Consider the following 15,783-nt stretch of genomic DNA (forward strand, 5'->3'; position numbering starts at 1 on the left):
AGGCTGGCTGGCAAGGTGCTGGTATTGCTTCCGAGCTGGTATTCCTTTGGGTGTTCATTTCGGGAGTGTGCAGTGGTCGCTCACGTCTTTCAGGAGTCGCTGTTGGTGGAGGTTTTGAAATCCTTCCCCTGGTTGTGCATTTACCTGCACGCTGTTGACACCTCCCCTGCACCCTCTCCCCGCACTCTAATCTTGCAATGGCCCCCTTCACTGTCTCAGCTCACCTGCCAGGCTGCATGCCTGCTAAAGAGCTGTTCGACTCAATGTTAATTGATCCCACTTTGAAAATTTCATCTCTAGAAGCTTCTGTCATATTCGACAAACAGTTGGCTCCCACCACGGGGAGGTGCAAAATGCACCGCATCTGTCTTCCTGGTTTACTATCTAATGGAGAAAACAGACAAGCATAAACACAAATCACCCTGATATCAGACAAGCTGAAAAGTACCATAAGATAAGACACAGGGTGCTGAAGGACATATGGCGAGGGCAGGGAGAGATTCATTTCTACCCAGGCTATCATTTCATCCAAAGACAAAGAGATCTGGTGAATTCTTGTGTGGCTAACAAGGCTGTTTTTCAGCCTCCCTAAAGGATTGGGGTCAGTTAACCAAATTACAGTGTTTGAGACTGGCTTGTCGCAAGGGACTGACCACACAGAAGAGGCAGGGCTTCCTCACCTGTGCTGTGCTGCCTGCTGCCTTCTCCTCCTGTCCTGCACCCCTGGGCGGGCTTGGTTAGGGGTCTGCCTGCCCTCTGAGGGTGTCATGTGTTGTATTTCCAAATGCCTGGCTTTGTGTTTTGTTTATTTGTTCAGTCGTCATCTGGAGAAATCTGTTCTGAGGTTTAACGGGTCCCCAGGGCAAAGGCAGTTCTAGTTGGGAAAACTTTTAAGAATTTGAGACTTTCAGAAGGAACACGTGGTATGCGCTGGGGATATTGTTAAGCTCTTTATGTGTCAGGAGCCCTCCGGTCATGGGACTTTCCTCCTCTCATCAGGCCAAATTCCACTCCTGTGTAGTCTACAGGCCACTGCGGAGAGGTTAGGGCACAGTCACTGGGGCAGGGTGTCTGACACCGAGGAAGGAGCAGCAGGAAATCCTGTCCCAAAGTCGGCAGCTCCGAATTCCTGCAGTCTTGCCTGGGGTTGATCTCACTGACCTCAATGTTTTGAGCTGTCTAACTCAAACCAATAAATGCAAGACAGACCTTCTGTAGGCTGTTGATGTGGTCGAGTGTTCTGGCCTGAAATTCTGATCTATTCCTGGTTTAACCCAACTTTGCTGAGTGCCCTTTTGGAAAGCTCTCCAGCTTCCTAGGCCACCTGTTTGTAAAATAAATGTACCTTTACTGAAATCCTGCCTTGCTGACAGCAGTGGTTCAAGTTAATGTTGAATGTTAGGTGCCTTATGAGTTGAAAAATTTAGTGCCTCGTCCTTGCCTTTCGGTTTGCAAATTCAGGAAGGCAGAGCCACAAATTACGTGAATGAAAAGGGTAAAGTATAGGCAAAAGTTCATATTGTATCAAAATACATTATTTGAAAGGCAAGAAAAACTTCTTGTTATGTTTCATTTATAATTGTAATTCTTAAAACTAGTTCCATGTTAGAATTACCTGGGGAGTTATTAGAAAATTCCCGTGCATGGGGCTTCTCTAGACCAGTGAAACCAGAATCTCTAGAAGGTGGGGCTTGGGCATAATAGCTTCTTAAAGCTCCCCAGATGAATCCGCTGAGAACCCCTGTCCTCCAGCTCCAGGCTCTGGTATCCACTCTGCCGCTTTGCACTTGCTGCTTCTGCATGTAGCTGGCTGGCATCTTTGCCCAGTGCTAAGGCTCTACGATTGAATAATATGTTGGTTCCTTACTAGTCTGTGTAAAATTTTCCCAGTGTAATTATTCCTTCCCTCATACAGACATTCTGCTTCCAAACTGGGGTTTCTGCCAGATGTAAGTGATAATGGCCATCAGTACTTTAGAGAAGAGAGTGAGGGGGATTGATTTGAAGCTTTGTGATTAGAGGTGACCTCTGTGGTCTGGTTATTAAAAGTGTGAGAATAAGGTGCAAAATCACCCCCAAATTCTAGCCCTACAAGCACACATTCTCTTAGTTGTCAGAACAGTGGTGTCATTATACATCACGTAGTTCCTGGAAAATCCCACTGTGCCCTTGTGAGAGAGAACAGTGAAAAAGGCAAGTAATATCTTAGTGTTATTATGAAGAGAGTTTTTTTTTTTTTTTTGCGGTACGCGGGCCTCTCACTGTCGTGGCCTCTCCCCTCGCGGAGCACAGGCTCCGGACGCGCAGGCTCAGCGACCATGCCTCCCGGGCCCAGCCGCTTCGCGGCATGTGGGATCTTCCCAGACCGGGGCACGAACCCGCGTCCCCTGCATCGGCAGGCGGGCTCTCAACCACCGCGCCACCAGGGAAGCCCATGAAGAGAGTTTTGAACTCATGGACTCGCTGAGAATGTCTAGATCTACCTCATCCCTGGACTATACTTTGAGAATCACTTCTTTAAGATAAATTCCCAGAAAAAGTTTTCCCATGAAAACTTTTATGGCTCTTGATACAGATGACCAAATTTATTTTCAGTGACTTTTATCCTGCCACCAAGAGTATTTGAGCATACCTGTTACATCCAGCCTTGGTTAGCATGACCATTTTATATACATTTATATATATGTGTGTGTATATATACTTATATATGTTTATATATTCTCCATCATATTGTTAGCGTCTTTGTTTGATTACTGCTGGTATGGTAGGGATTTTCTTAAATATTTCTTTTCTTTTAACATCTTTATTGGAGTATAATTGCTTTACAATGGTGTGTTAGTTTCTGCTTTATAACAAAGTGAATCAGTTATACATATATCCCCATATCTCCTCCCTCTTGCGTTTCCCTCCCTCCCACCCTCCCTATCCCACCCCTCTAGGTGGTCACAAAGCACTGAGCTGATCTCCCTCTGCTATGCGGCTGCTTCCCACTAGCTAACTCTTTTACGTTTGGTAGTGTATATATGTCCGTGCCACTCTCTCACTTCGTCCCAGCTTACGTTCCCCTTCCCCATATCCTCAAGTCCATTCTCTAGTAGGTCTGTGTCTTTGTTCCCATCTTACCCCGAGGTTCTTCATGACCTTTTTTTTTTTTTCTTAGATTCCATATATATGTGTTAGCATACGGTATTTCTTTCTCTCTTTCTGACTTACTTCACTCTGTATAACAGCCTCGTGGTCCATCCACCTCACTACAGATACCTCAATTTCGTTTCTTTTTATGGCTGAGTAATATTCCATTGTATACAGGTGCCACATCTTCTTTATCCATTCATCCAATGATGGACACTTAGGTTGCTTCCATCTCCTGGCTATTGCAAATAGAGCTGCAATGAACATTGGGGCGCATGTGTCTTTTTGAATTGTGGTTTTCTCTGAGTGTATGCCCAGTAGTGGTATTGCTGCATCGTATGGTAGTACTATTTGTAGTTTTTTAAGGAACCTCCATACTGTTCTCCATAGTGGCTGTATCTATTTACATGCCCACCAGCAGTGCAAGAATGTTCCCTTTTCTCCACACCCTCTCCAGCATTTATTGTTTCTAGATTTTTTGATGATGGCCATTCTGACTGGTGTGAGATGATATCTCATTGTAGTTTTGATTTGCATTTCTCTAATGAGTAGTGATGTTGAGCATCCTTTCATGTGTTTGTTGGCAATCTGTATATCTTCTTTGGAGAAATGTCTATAATTTTGTATCCTGCTACTTTACCAAATTCATTGATTAGCTCTAGTAGTTTTCTGGTAGCAGCATCTTTGGGATTCTCTATGTATAGTATCATGTCATCTGCAAACAGTGACAGCTTTACTTCTTCTCCAATTTGGATTCCTTTTATTTCTTTTTCTTCTCCGATTGCTGTGGCTAAAACTTCCAAAACTATGTTGAATAAGAGTAGTGAGAGTGGGCAGCCTTGTCTTTTTCCTGATCTTAGTGGAAATGGTTTCAATTTTTCACCATTGAGGATGATGTTGGCTGTGGGTTTGGTAGGAGGTGGGTCAAAGTGGATCTTGCTGTGATTTATGTCATAGAGTGTTCTGCCTATGTTTTCCTCTAAGAGTTTGATAGTTTCTGGTTATTATATTGAGGAAAGTTCCCTCTACACCTACTTTCTGCAGGGTTTTTATCATAAATGGGTGTTGAATTTTGTCAAAAGCTTTCTCTGCATCTATTGAGATGATCATATGGTTTTGCTCCTTCAATTTGTAAATATGGTGTATCACGTTGATTGATATGCGTATATTGAAGAATCCTTGCATTCCTGGGATAAACCCCACTTGATCATGGTGTCTATAATTGTAATTCTTAAAACTAGTTCCATGTTAGAATTTCTGTTTTTGTGCCAGTACCATACTGTCTTGATTACTGTAGCTTTGTAGTATATTCTGAAGTCAGGGAACCTGATTCCTCCAGCTCCATTTTTCATTCTCAACGTTGCTTTGGCTATTCAGGGTTGTGTTTCCATACAAATTGTGAAATTTTTTGTTGTGTGAAAAATGCCAGTGGTAGTTTAATAGGGATTGCATTGAATCTGTAGATTGCTTTGGGAAGCTTTGGGAAGTAGAGTCATTTTCACAATGTTGATTCTTCCAATCCAAGAACATGGTATATCTCTCCATCTGTTTGTATCATCTTTAATTTCTTTCATCAGTGTCTTATAATTTTCTGCATACAGGTCTTTTGTCTCCTTAGGTAGGTTTATTCCTAGATATTTTATTCTTTTTGTTGCAATGGTAAATGGGAGTGTTTTCTTGATTTCACTTTCAGATTTTTCATCATTAGTATATAGGAATGCCAGAGATTCTAATGGTTTATCTCTTTTGTTTATCTTCTCAAAGATCCAACTTTTAGTTTTATTGATCTTTGCTATAGTTTCCTTCATCTCTTTTTCATTTATTTCTGATCTGATATTTATGATTTCTTTCTGCTAACTTTGGGGTTTTTTTGTTCTTCTTTATCTAATTGCTTTAGGTGCAAGGTTAGGTTGTTTATTCGAGATGTTTCCTGTTTCTTAAGGTAGGATTGTATTGCTATAAACTTCCCTCTTAGAACTGCTTTTGCTGCATCCCATAGGTTTTGGGTCGTCGTGTCTCCATGGTCATTTGTTTCTAGGTATTTTTTGATTTCCTCTTTGATTTCTTCAGTGAGCACCTCGTTATTAAGTAGTGTATTGTTTAGCCTCCATGTGTTTTTGGTTTTGTTTTTGTTTTTTTTTGCGGTACGCAGGCCTCTCACTGTTGTGGCCTCTCCCGTTGCGGAGCACAGGCTCCAGACGCGCAGGCTCAGCGGCCATGGCTCACGGGCCCAGCCGCTCCGCGGCATGTGGATCTTCCCCAACCGGGACACGAACCCATGTCCCCTGAATCGGTAGGCGGACTCTCAACCACTGCGCCACCAGGGAAGCCCGTGTTTGTATTTTTACAGATCTTTTCCTGTAATTGATATCTAGTCTCATAGCGTTGTGGTCGGAAAAGATACTTGATACAATTCCAGTTTTCTTAAATTTACCAAGGCTTGATTTGTGACCCAAGATATGATCTATCCTGGAGAATGTTCTATGAACAATTGTGAAAAATGTGTATTCTGTTGTTTTTGGATGGAATGTCCTATGAATGTCAGTTAAGTCCATCTTGTTTAATGTATCCTTTAAAGGTTGTGTTTCCTTATTTATTTTCATTTTGGATGATCTGTCCATTGGTGAAAGTGGGGTGTTAAAGTCCCCTACTATGAATGTGTTACTGTCAATTTCCCCTTTTATGGCTGTTAGTATTTGCCTTAGGTACTGAGGTCCTCCTATGTTGGGTGCATAAATATTTACAATTGTTATATCTTCTTCTTGGATCGATCCCTTCATCATTATGTAGTGTTCTTCTTTGTCTCTTATAATAGTCTTTATTTTAAAGTCTCTTTTGTCTGATATGAGAATTGCTACTCCAGCTTTCTTTTGGTTTCCGTTTGCTTGGAATACCTTTTTTCATCCCCTCACTTTCAGTCTGTATGTGTCCTTAGGTCTGAAGTGGGTCTCTTGTAGACAGCATATATATGGGTCTTGTTTTTGTATCCATTCAGCCAGTCTGTGTCTTTTGGTGGGAGCATTTAAACCATTTACATTTAAGGTAATAATCGATATGTATGTTCCTATTCCCATTTTCTTAATTGTCTTCGGTTTGTTATTGTAGGTCTTTTCCTTCTCTTGTGTTTCTTGCCTAGAGAAGTTCCTTTAGCATTTGTTGTAAAGCCTTAAATATTTCTTTACTGATTATACTTTCTCTTTCAGGACATGTTACTCATACCTACATTGGCATTTACTTACCAATTTATGTGAATGGTTTATGCTTTATTTGATCAAGACAGTAACCTTTTTTTGTAATTCCTGCAAATATTCTTGTCCCGGTCTGTTTTCATTTTTCATAATATATAATGTACATAAATTCTAAATCCATTAAATCTACCGTAATTTTCCATAATTACCAAAGGTTTCACCATACATAGCAGATAGCATATTAAACAAGGTGCTCATTAATAAATGAAAATTAATAAGTTAAAATCCTTACATGAATTCCTGGTAATAATAATTGTAAGCATGTTCATAGTCATCCTAGTGAGTCCTGGTATTGTTAATAAATTTTTAGAGATGTTTTAGCACAGTTGGCAATTAATTCCTTCAAATTCTCTTTCTTGCTTTCTGCTTGTTGCTTTTTATTTTCTTCTTCCTCATCCTGGCCCCTTCTCCAGACTTTTTTAGGTCTGAAATGTCAAACTTGTCTTTTCTCCCCTCTATTTATTCAAACTTTCAAACAGAAATATTGAAAAAATGTTTTCTCTCTCCATATATATATTTACATTTTTCTGTGTGTGTATATATAGACACGAATACATATGCTCCTATATGTTTGTTTTGCTAAACCACTTGAAAACATGTTATTGATACCGTGATACTTTACTCTTCAGTACTTCAGTTTAACTTTGTTACCCTGCTCCTTCTTGTGCTAGCCACTCTCCCTTTACAACCAAGTGTTTATTTATCTCTTCCTTTCCAATCCCATCCCACCACCGCTGGTGTCTCGCCTCAAGTTCAGCCAAAGTAAGGGAGGCAGTGCATTGTTTAAAGGCCGTGGACTGGAATTGGCTAGATCATGACAGTCCTGGCTTTGCTTCCCACCAGCTCTGTGTCCTCAGGCACGTTACACAGTCTCTCTGAACCTCCTTCCTCATTTGTCAAAAGGGGGGTACAGTAATCCTATCACACATGGCTGGAAGAAACGATATGGTGTAATCAATCTGTTAGCTCCAAAGAAGCATCCAGTAAATGCCTTGAGAGGCAGTGAAGGATGGGCACACAGACAGAGCAGGAGTTCAGACACACATGCCTGCTCAGACACCTGGTGCTGCTCTCACTGCTGCCCGGGGGGAAGTGTAAACTATCTACCGTGGCATTCGAAGTTCTCTAAATTTGTCCCTTTATCCTTTCCCAGCCATATTGCCTCTACTAATTTATACACATACTTTTATCAGCGTAAATCATGTCAGCAAGCATATGTGGTGCATCCACTAAATGCCAGCGGCTGCTCTAGGCACTGGGACACAGACCTGAACAGAGTGTGACCCTCAAGGAGCTCACAGTCTAATGAAGAGAAATATATGAAAATAAATCTTACCGTATGAATAGATATGATCTACAGCAGAGGTGCATGCAGGGGCTGGAGGTGGGAGGAGGACAGAGTATCTGCCAGGGAGAGTCAGAGGGTTTCCAGAGAAAACCTCCTCTGTGTGTTGTCATCATGAGGCTGAAGGAGTGTGACTGACAGAAAGGACGCAGGCTAGAGGATACAGGTACTGCAGATGAAACACATTTGTGTTCTGAGGGGACACAGAGAGGGTCATAGCAGCCTTCCCACTGCGAGGTCTAGCTTCTGTCATCCTCAAGTTCTTCATGGAGACAAGAGCCCCCTGGAGCCTCCTGGCCTTTCTTGAGAACAGAACAGGGATGTTTTTGTTTTTAATCGAAGCCTGGTTGATTTACAACGTTTTGTTAATTTCTGCTGTACAGCAAAGTGATTCAGTTATACATATCTACATTCTGTTTCATATTCTTTTCTATTTTGGTTTATCACAGGGTATTGAATATAGTTCCCTGTGCTATACAGCAGGACCTTGCTATATATATAATAGTTTGCATCTGCTAATCTCAAACTCCCAACCCACCCCTCCTCCACTCTTCCTCCCCGTTGGCAGCCACAAGTCTGTTCTCTACGTCTGTGAGTCTGTTTCATAGATAAGTTCATTGGTGTCATATTTTAGATTCCACATAAAACTGATATCATATGGCATTTGTCTTTCTCTTTTTTACTTCACGTAGTATGATCTCTAGGTCCATCCATGTTGCTGCAAATGGCATTATTCTTCCTTGTGGCTGAGTAGTATTCCACTGTATACGTGTACCACATCTTCTTTATCCATTCATCTGTCAATGGACATCTAGGTTGTTTCCATGTCTTGGCTATTGTGAACAGTGCTGTGAACATGGGGGTGCGTGTCAGAACAGGGTTTTTATCTCCTCCTTCCCCTCTCTGAAGCCCTCCTTCAGTTTTGTTTTTCTAGAGACTAGCTGTGTACCTGTTTGCTCCCTGGAGCAAAACCACATAACAAGCCCAGAAGTGTTAACTAAGAGACTGAAGGTCACATCCTCAGTGAAACAGCCCCTAGCAGACCTCAGCTTCAGGTCTGCTAACTATTACTCCCACCCTGCCTCCCAGTCTTTTTGCTGTGTGTTCCCTTTGCTTCCAGTCATCTCTCTTCTCCACCTGTACCATGATCCAGCCCAGACGTTGTCTCCTTTCTAACGTCTCCCAGACCACCTTCTCTAGATCAGGTGAATAACATCAGGAAAGCCCGTTCACCTAGGTGTTACCTGTTGGCAGTTCATTTTCTAAATCAGATCTGCCTGCGAATGGAAGGCTGGGAGGAGGCCGAGTTTCCTCCTGAGGAGATGAGGATCCAGATGATCAGAAAGAAAAGGACTCTGAGAAAGACAGGTTGAGATCGGATCAGAAAGGCCAACATCTGGGATTGCTCAAGTTAAAGGAAAAGGAAGGCCCAGAACACTGCCATTCTTCAAACAGACCAAGAAACCTGGAAGCTGAGAGCTGCTGGGGCTGAGAGAGCCCTGAGCAAGAGGCCAAATGTTGCTTCCAGACTGACGCAGAGGAAGCTAAGGACTGTTCTAGGCATGCTGAGGGGTCCACTTGGCTTCTGCTGTGTTTGGAGGCGTGCAGGGCTTCATCAGTTGGGGCTTTCACTGGGGGCTCTGCTGACCCTGATGCAGCAAGAGTTCCTAGTGACCATCAAGCCTGGGTCCTTGGGTCACAGAAGGTGTTGATGAAGATAATCAATAAACAATAACAAGAATAGAAAAGAGTTTTATTTGAGCCAAACTGAGAACTAGCCCAGAAGCCAGCTTCCCAGATTACTCTGAGAAGCCGTTCCGGAGAATCAGGGTTTTCAGCACAGTTTCATATCTTGTCAGAACAGAGAACCTTGAACAAGTCAGGGATACATTTCTTCAAGGTTTCAAAAACAAACAAACCAGACTCGCACATATGTAGCGAGTCATTGTGGCCTTGGCACCTGGGAAGGGAGTCTTATCACTGAAGGAGAACCAGCAATGGCATCCCAGGAAGGGAGGCATTTAATCTTTATTTTTAATATGGACATTCTTCTCTTCTGGTCAATGCACCTTTTTCTTTAATAATTAAAGCAGATGTACAATGTATGTGTGATAGGCCTCAAACAGGCTGTTTTAGTTAGCATAAAATTCAAGTTAACTCGTGTATAAGCCGGAATGACTTCCCTATATCTCAATATGTGAAAATTTCTTTTATCAAAGGCATAGAATGTTCCACTGAGTCTTTCATCTGTGTTCCCCTGGGACTTGGGGGCATCTTCTCCAGTCTCAGGTAAGAGGCAGGTGAGCCCCCTAGAGCATCATGTTGGAGGGATCCATGACATCTGTCTAAAGGCCAGATCTGATTGAAAAACATCGTGCTCATTTGTATTTTACATTTACATTTAGTCTCAAGAATATAGTTTAGGTATCCTGAATTCAGTTATGGGGAATTTGGGCATAAAAAGAGCTTTTTCTGTTTGCTTAGGAAAAAATTAGAGTTAGACCCAAATGTTCGTGTTTTGCCCTGAAGTAATGGAAGAACTTATTTAGTCCATTGACACACAGGTCTGTGTGTAGAGTGTCAGGAAAGAGGAATTGTCCAGAGCAGGTGCTTCTACTCCGGGATTTGTGATCCCTGGGAGTTCATGGAGTAGCTACTGAGAAACCTGCAAACCTCTGATACTTTGATGTGTGTGTATTTTTCTGAAAAGAAGGTCCATACTTTCATCCTAATCCAAAAGGGGTGTGTTTTTCCAGGGAGATTAAGGACCATTTTCCATAGAATCAAAAGGATCCAGACCAGATTATATAGCATGTTCCTCCTTTATGTGGGAGAATACGAACATTTACGCTTAATTCCATGCATCTTTACAGAATTTGTGATGGTGGGAATGGAGATAGAAAAATAATTTTCATTGTGGTTCTAAGGCTTTGCCATTGGTATCCAGAAACTTTTTGTAGTGAAAAAGAAATAATTAGGAAAAAAATGCCAAGTTTTAGGCTCAAAACAGAAATGCTTTGCTTTGAGATTTTCTGCCAAAGCCTGTTTTAAAATAGGTATTTCTCATTTATGGATCCATCACCCCTCTAAATAGAGCACACATGAATATTTTGTATTTAGTTCCAAAATGATTGAACTTTAATAATTTTTCATGGAAGTGTGGTTTGTGTTCTTAGTTGCATACCTCCTCCCCAAACCATCCACATTTAATAATGACCATAAAACTAACTGAACAACTTCAGACAATGGTACTTTTATTTATTTATTTTTCTTTTCCTCATTCTTTTTTTTTTTTTAATTGGAGTATAGTTGATTTACAACGTTGTGTTAGTTTCAGGCGCACAGCAAAGTGAATCAGTTATACATATACATATATCCACTCTTTTTTAGATTCTTTTCCCATATAGGCCATTACAGAGTATTGAGTAGAGTTCCCTGTGCTTTACAGTAGGTCCGTAGTAGTTATCTATTTTATATATAGTAGTGTGCATATGTCAATCCCAATTTATCCCTCCCCCACCCCCGTTATCCCCTGGTAACCATAGGTTTGTTTTCTACATCTGTGACTCTACTTCTGTTTTGTAAATAAGTTCATTTGTACCCTATTTTTTAGATTCCACATATAAGTGATATCACATGATATTTGTCTTTCTATGTCTGACTTCACTTATTATGACAATCTCTAGGTCCATCAGTGTTGCTGCAAATGGCATTATTTTGTTCTTTTTTATGGCTGAGTAATATTCCATTGTATATATGTACCACATCTTCTTTATCCATTCCTCTGTTGATGGGCATTTAGGTTGCTTCCATGTCCTGGCTATTGTAAATAGTGCTGCAGTGAACATTGGAGTGCATGTATCTTTTGGAATTATGTTTTTTTCTGGATATATGCCTAGGAGTGGGATTGCTGGCTCATATGGTAGTTCTATTTTTAGTTTTTTAAGGAACCTCCATACTGTTCTCCATAGTGGCTGTATCAATTTACATTCCCATCAACAGTGCAGGAGGGTTCCCTTTTCTCCACACCCTCTCCAGCATTTATTGTTTGTAGATTTTTTGATGATGGCCATTCTGAGCTGTGTGAGGTGATACCTCATTGTAGTTTTGATTTACATTTCTCTGATAATTAGTGATGTTGAGCATCTCTTCATGTGCTTTTTGACCATCTGTAGTCTTCTTTGGAGATATGTCTATTTAGATTTTCTGCCCATTTTTTGATTGGGTTTTTTGTTTTTTGATATTGAGCTGCATGAGCTGTTTGTATATTTTGGAGGTTAATCCCTTGTCAGTTGCTTCGTTTGCAAATATCTTCTCCCATTCTGAGGGTCAGACAGTGGTACTTTTAAAAATTAGCTATAGCGTGGCCCATTATGCAAAGCAAAAGCTGTCTTATTTTGTTATTTTAGAGAAATTTAATTTGTTGAGACTAGGTGATGCATGCATTTGGTAAAAAAAAAAAAAAAAAAAAAAAACTAAAAAATTAGGACAGCGTATATATAATAAAAAGTATAATTTTCTTCCACCCCTGCCCCCAACCACAGCTCTCTTCTCCAGTAGCAACCCCCTGTTTGGGGGCATCTTCTGTAGAATATTTTATGCAGAGTATATTCTCTTTGATTGGTTATTGGGCAAGACTTCCAAAGCTGATATTTGACTCTTCTTCTCAAGCCCTTAAGAAAGAAAGAAAAACAAGTTTTTAAATTTCTAAATGTATCAAGATATTTTGAATAGCAGTCTTTACACAAATTGACCCTAAGTTACCTCCCAGGGTTTCAGTTTACTTTCTCCTTTTGCTTTACTATTTCACTACATTCTAACGACTTGAACCTCCTGTGGCATTGTCTGCTCTTTTAAATTTGAGAACATTATTGCAAAATGCAGCTATGGCTCAGATAGAAAATTTTAACCAAGCATGTCTTTGTGGTATAATTTTAATTTTTAGGTATTAAGAAATGATAAGTTTGTTGAAAATTCAAACTAATATACATGCTTAGTAATGTTAAAAGTATAAGAAGCATAAAAATACTTCTTTCAATTTGAATAGAGATGTTTAGTTCTTATGACTACGGGGTACCACATTGATAGCATGCTAGTAAATAAAACATGGGAAATTCTTTGGGCATTAATTTTATAAGCAGTTATTTCTGTAAATAACCTCTATCCTCTGCATTTCCTGAGTTGATGTGTATGTACCAATGGAGGCAAGCATCCCTTGTGGTGTAGATGACCTTGTATCCGTGGCCCTTGAGAGAATAAATATTTATGTTGACAGTGCAGCTGTTATGAATTGAGTTCGTAAAATTGGGTTTGGGTTTTTTAATCTGACATATTATTCTTGCTTAATTTCATTGTGCTGACGATGGTCCCAGTGCTGTAAATCAGGGAGTGTTTTGCCCACAAAAGAAAAGGAGAGTAGGAATAATATGAAATATGGCCTTTGTTTTTATTAAAAGTGTTTATTCATTCGGGTACCTGTCTTTTTTCAGCTGCTAGTTCTCTGGATCTTATTTTTTAAAATGGATCTATGATGATTTGAATGTGAAACAAGTGAGGGGTATTGTTAAGAAAAAACAAACCTATTTTTTAAATATATAAAAGTAGGACACACGTATGCAAATTCAAACAGTACAGTCAAGGCCGACTACATAATTTTTAGGGCCCAGTACAAAATAAAAATGTAAGGTTCCTTTCCCCAGAGGGAAAAAAATGTCGTTATAAGGTGCTAAAATATAAAAGCTTTTTCCTTTCTTCTTCTTTCTCTATCTGAACTCATCATGTTTCTTATTTGCTATTTAATGTTGTTCTAAGTAAAGAAAAATTAAAAATTATTAGCACAGGTTTACTCTTTCTGTGGTGCAATGTCAGTTTTAGATGCAAACGTAAGAATATTTAACTTGTATGTGGAATCACTGAAATTACATAATTTGTATTTCCTAGCTTGTACCTGCCTATGTGTTTCATTTTTTACCAGAAGAGTAGAAACCGTGCACAAAGCGGATTCAGCTGTTTTTATTTCTTTAGTTCTTGGTGTACACACCTACACACACTCTCCCTCTGCAGCTTACAGATGAGTAAGGAAAGACTTAAAGGAAGAGGACTGTGGGTTGCCCTAGCTTTCCTTTCCCTTCGTACTTATTTTCAGCGTGATTGGCTAATACAGGGAAGTAACGTGAATAAGAAAGGATATGATAGCGTTCCTTTGTCAGTGCCACTGCATTCTTAACTGTGTTTAGAGCAAGCTCTGGTTAGAACAGAAAATGGGAACTTGGGCTGTCAGCGCCAGGATTTACTCATTGGAAGATGTAACTTGCTTACCTTGTACTTGCTTTGAGTCATGTTGAACTCCTGGGCATCATGAGTCCACCCTGATTCTGTCCTCAGGAGGCATGGGGAATGCTGGATGTAAAACAGGGCCTCAGGGAACAGTAGACGTGCATATTGCACTGTCTCCTTTGCTCACGCACATGCACCACTGTCCCACTGGACTTACAAAACACACGTTCAAAGATAAAATTATTAAGAACTTCAAGATGGTGACAGCAGAGCATAAAGCTCTCCAGAGCCTGAGCATGATCCCTGTGCCTCCTTATAGGCCTCATGCCCATGGAGCCAGCCCTGAGCGTAGAAATGCATGAAACCGAAAGTAAGCCTCTTCCTTGTCCGTCCCCACTCACACTCCCAGCTCCTCTTACCAGAGGAAATTATCTTGTTTCTTCACTAACATTTCAGCTGTTACTTAACGATGGACATAGCTATAGATAGGTAGATATAGGTATAGATAGGTAGATACATGCACGTAAAGTGGTAGATTAAATATGACCGCAAGTTCTTTGCAGCTTTTGCAATCAAGAGGTGGAGGCTGCTTTCCTCTTCTTGAAGCCAGACTGGCCTTGGGACAGGCTCTGACCGAGAGCGAGAGCTGTGGGAGTGGTGTGACTTCCGCGTCGGCCTGGAGAGGCCCTGTGGTTTCATTCTTGTGCCCTGGGAGTGCTTCCTCCACTGTGCAGAGATGCCCAAGATGAAGAACGATGTGGTCCTTCCCAGTGGTCTCGGCCTCACCAGCTGAGGCCGAAATGAGAAGTGAGTCCATAGTCCCGGCCCGCTGACGGCAGCCACTTGAGTAAGCTCAGGTGATGCCAACAGAAGAACTGCCCAGGGAGCCCAACAGAATTATGAGAAATAATAGTCATTGTTTTAAGCCATTTTAAGTTTGGCTGTGATTTGTAATGAGCAATAAAGATGTAAGGGCATATACATTAAAAACATTTAAACTTGTATATGTCCATAAGTGGGATTACATCATTCATATTGTATCTTGCTTTTTTCCGCTGAGAGACCCTTCTGCCTCAGTCCATTCAGATGAACCACATTATGCTACAGAGTTTTCCATTGGCTGGATTACTATAGTTATTTAACCTATTACCCTATCGACAGACAGTTATTTTGGTTTTTGTTCTCATAAACAGTGCAGCAATGTCCATGTATACGAACATTCTTGTACGTATATCTGGATGTACTTTTGTGGAGTAAATTCTTACCTGTGGAATTATGTGGACATTATGTGAAATTTAAAATCTGGTGAATATTTTCTCATTACACTCCAGAAAGTCTGCACTAGTTTGTACTCTGCTCAGTGTATGAGTATACTGTGTACCATTTCTTCAAAGTTTAAATTTCAAAGTTTAAAACATTTGCCGGGGAAAAAGAAAGGGGTCTTATTATTATTTCGTTTCCTTAATCATGAGTGAGAGAAAGCATCTTTTAAAATATTCCTTGGCAGTTGTATTTTTTTTTTTTTTTTTTTAAATCTCTGAGTGGCTGGTTCATATCCTTTGTCTAGTAGTCTGTTGGGTTGTATTTACAGTTAAGATTGTAAGAGCTCTTTGTAAATTAATGTCTCCTTTTTTGCTAGATGTGTTAAAATAGCTTTTCCAAGTTTTTGTTTGAGATATATTTTGTGACTGGGCATTTACGACTGGAAAAACATTTCCTGACTTTATGTCTTTCTTCCTCAAGACATTTCATTCATTAATTTTTTTCCTCTAATCTCTTTCC

The 15,783-nt window shown here is 40.4% G+C and overlaps 1 protein-coding gene across 3 annotated transcripts in view; it reads left to right on the forward strand.

The window, feature by feature from the left end:
* RAPGEF4 (Rap guanine nucleotide exchange factor 4) overlaps positions 1–15,783 on the forward strand; it is a 352,267-nt gene that overhangs the window by 100,891 nt on the left and 235,593 nt on the right. The window lies entirely within an intron of this gene.

This window comes from Lipotes vexillifer, unplaced genomic scaffold (assembly GCF_000442215.2).
Source record: "Lipotes vexillifer unplaced genomic scaffold, Lipotes_vexillifer_v1.1 scaffold1306, whole genome shotgun sequence".
NCBI lineage: Eukaryota > Metazoa > Chordata > Mammalia > Artiodactyla > Lipotidae > Lipotes > Lipotes vexillifer.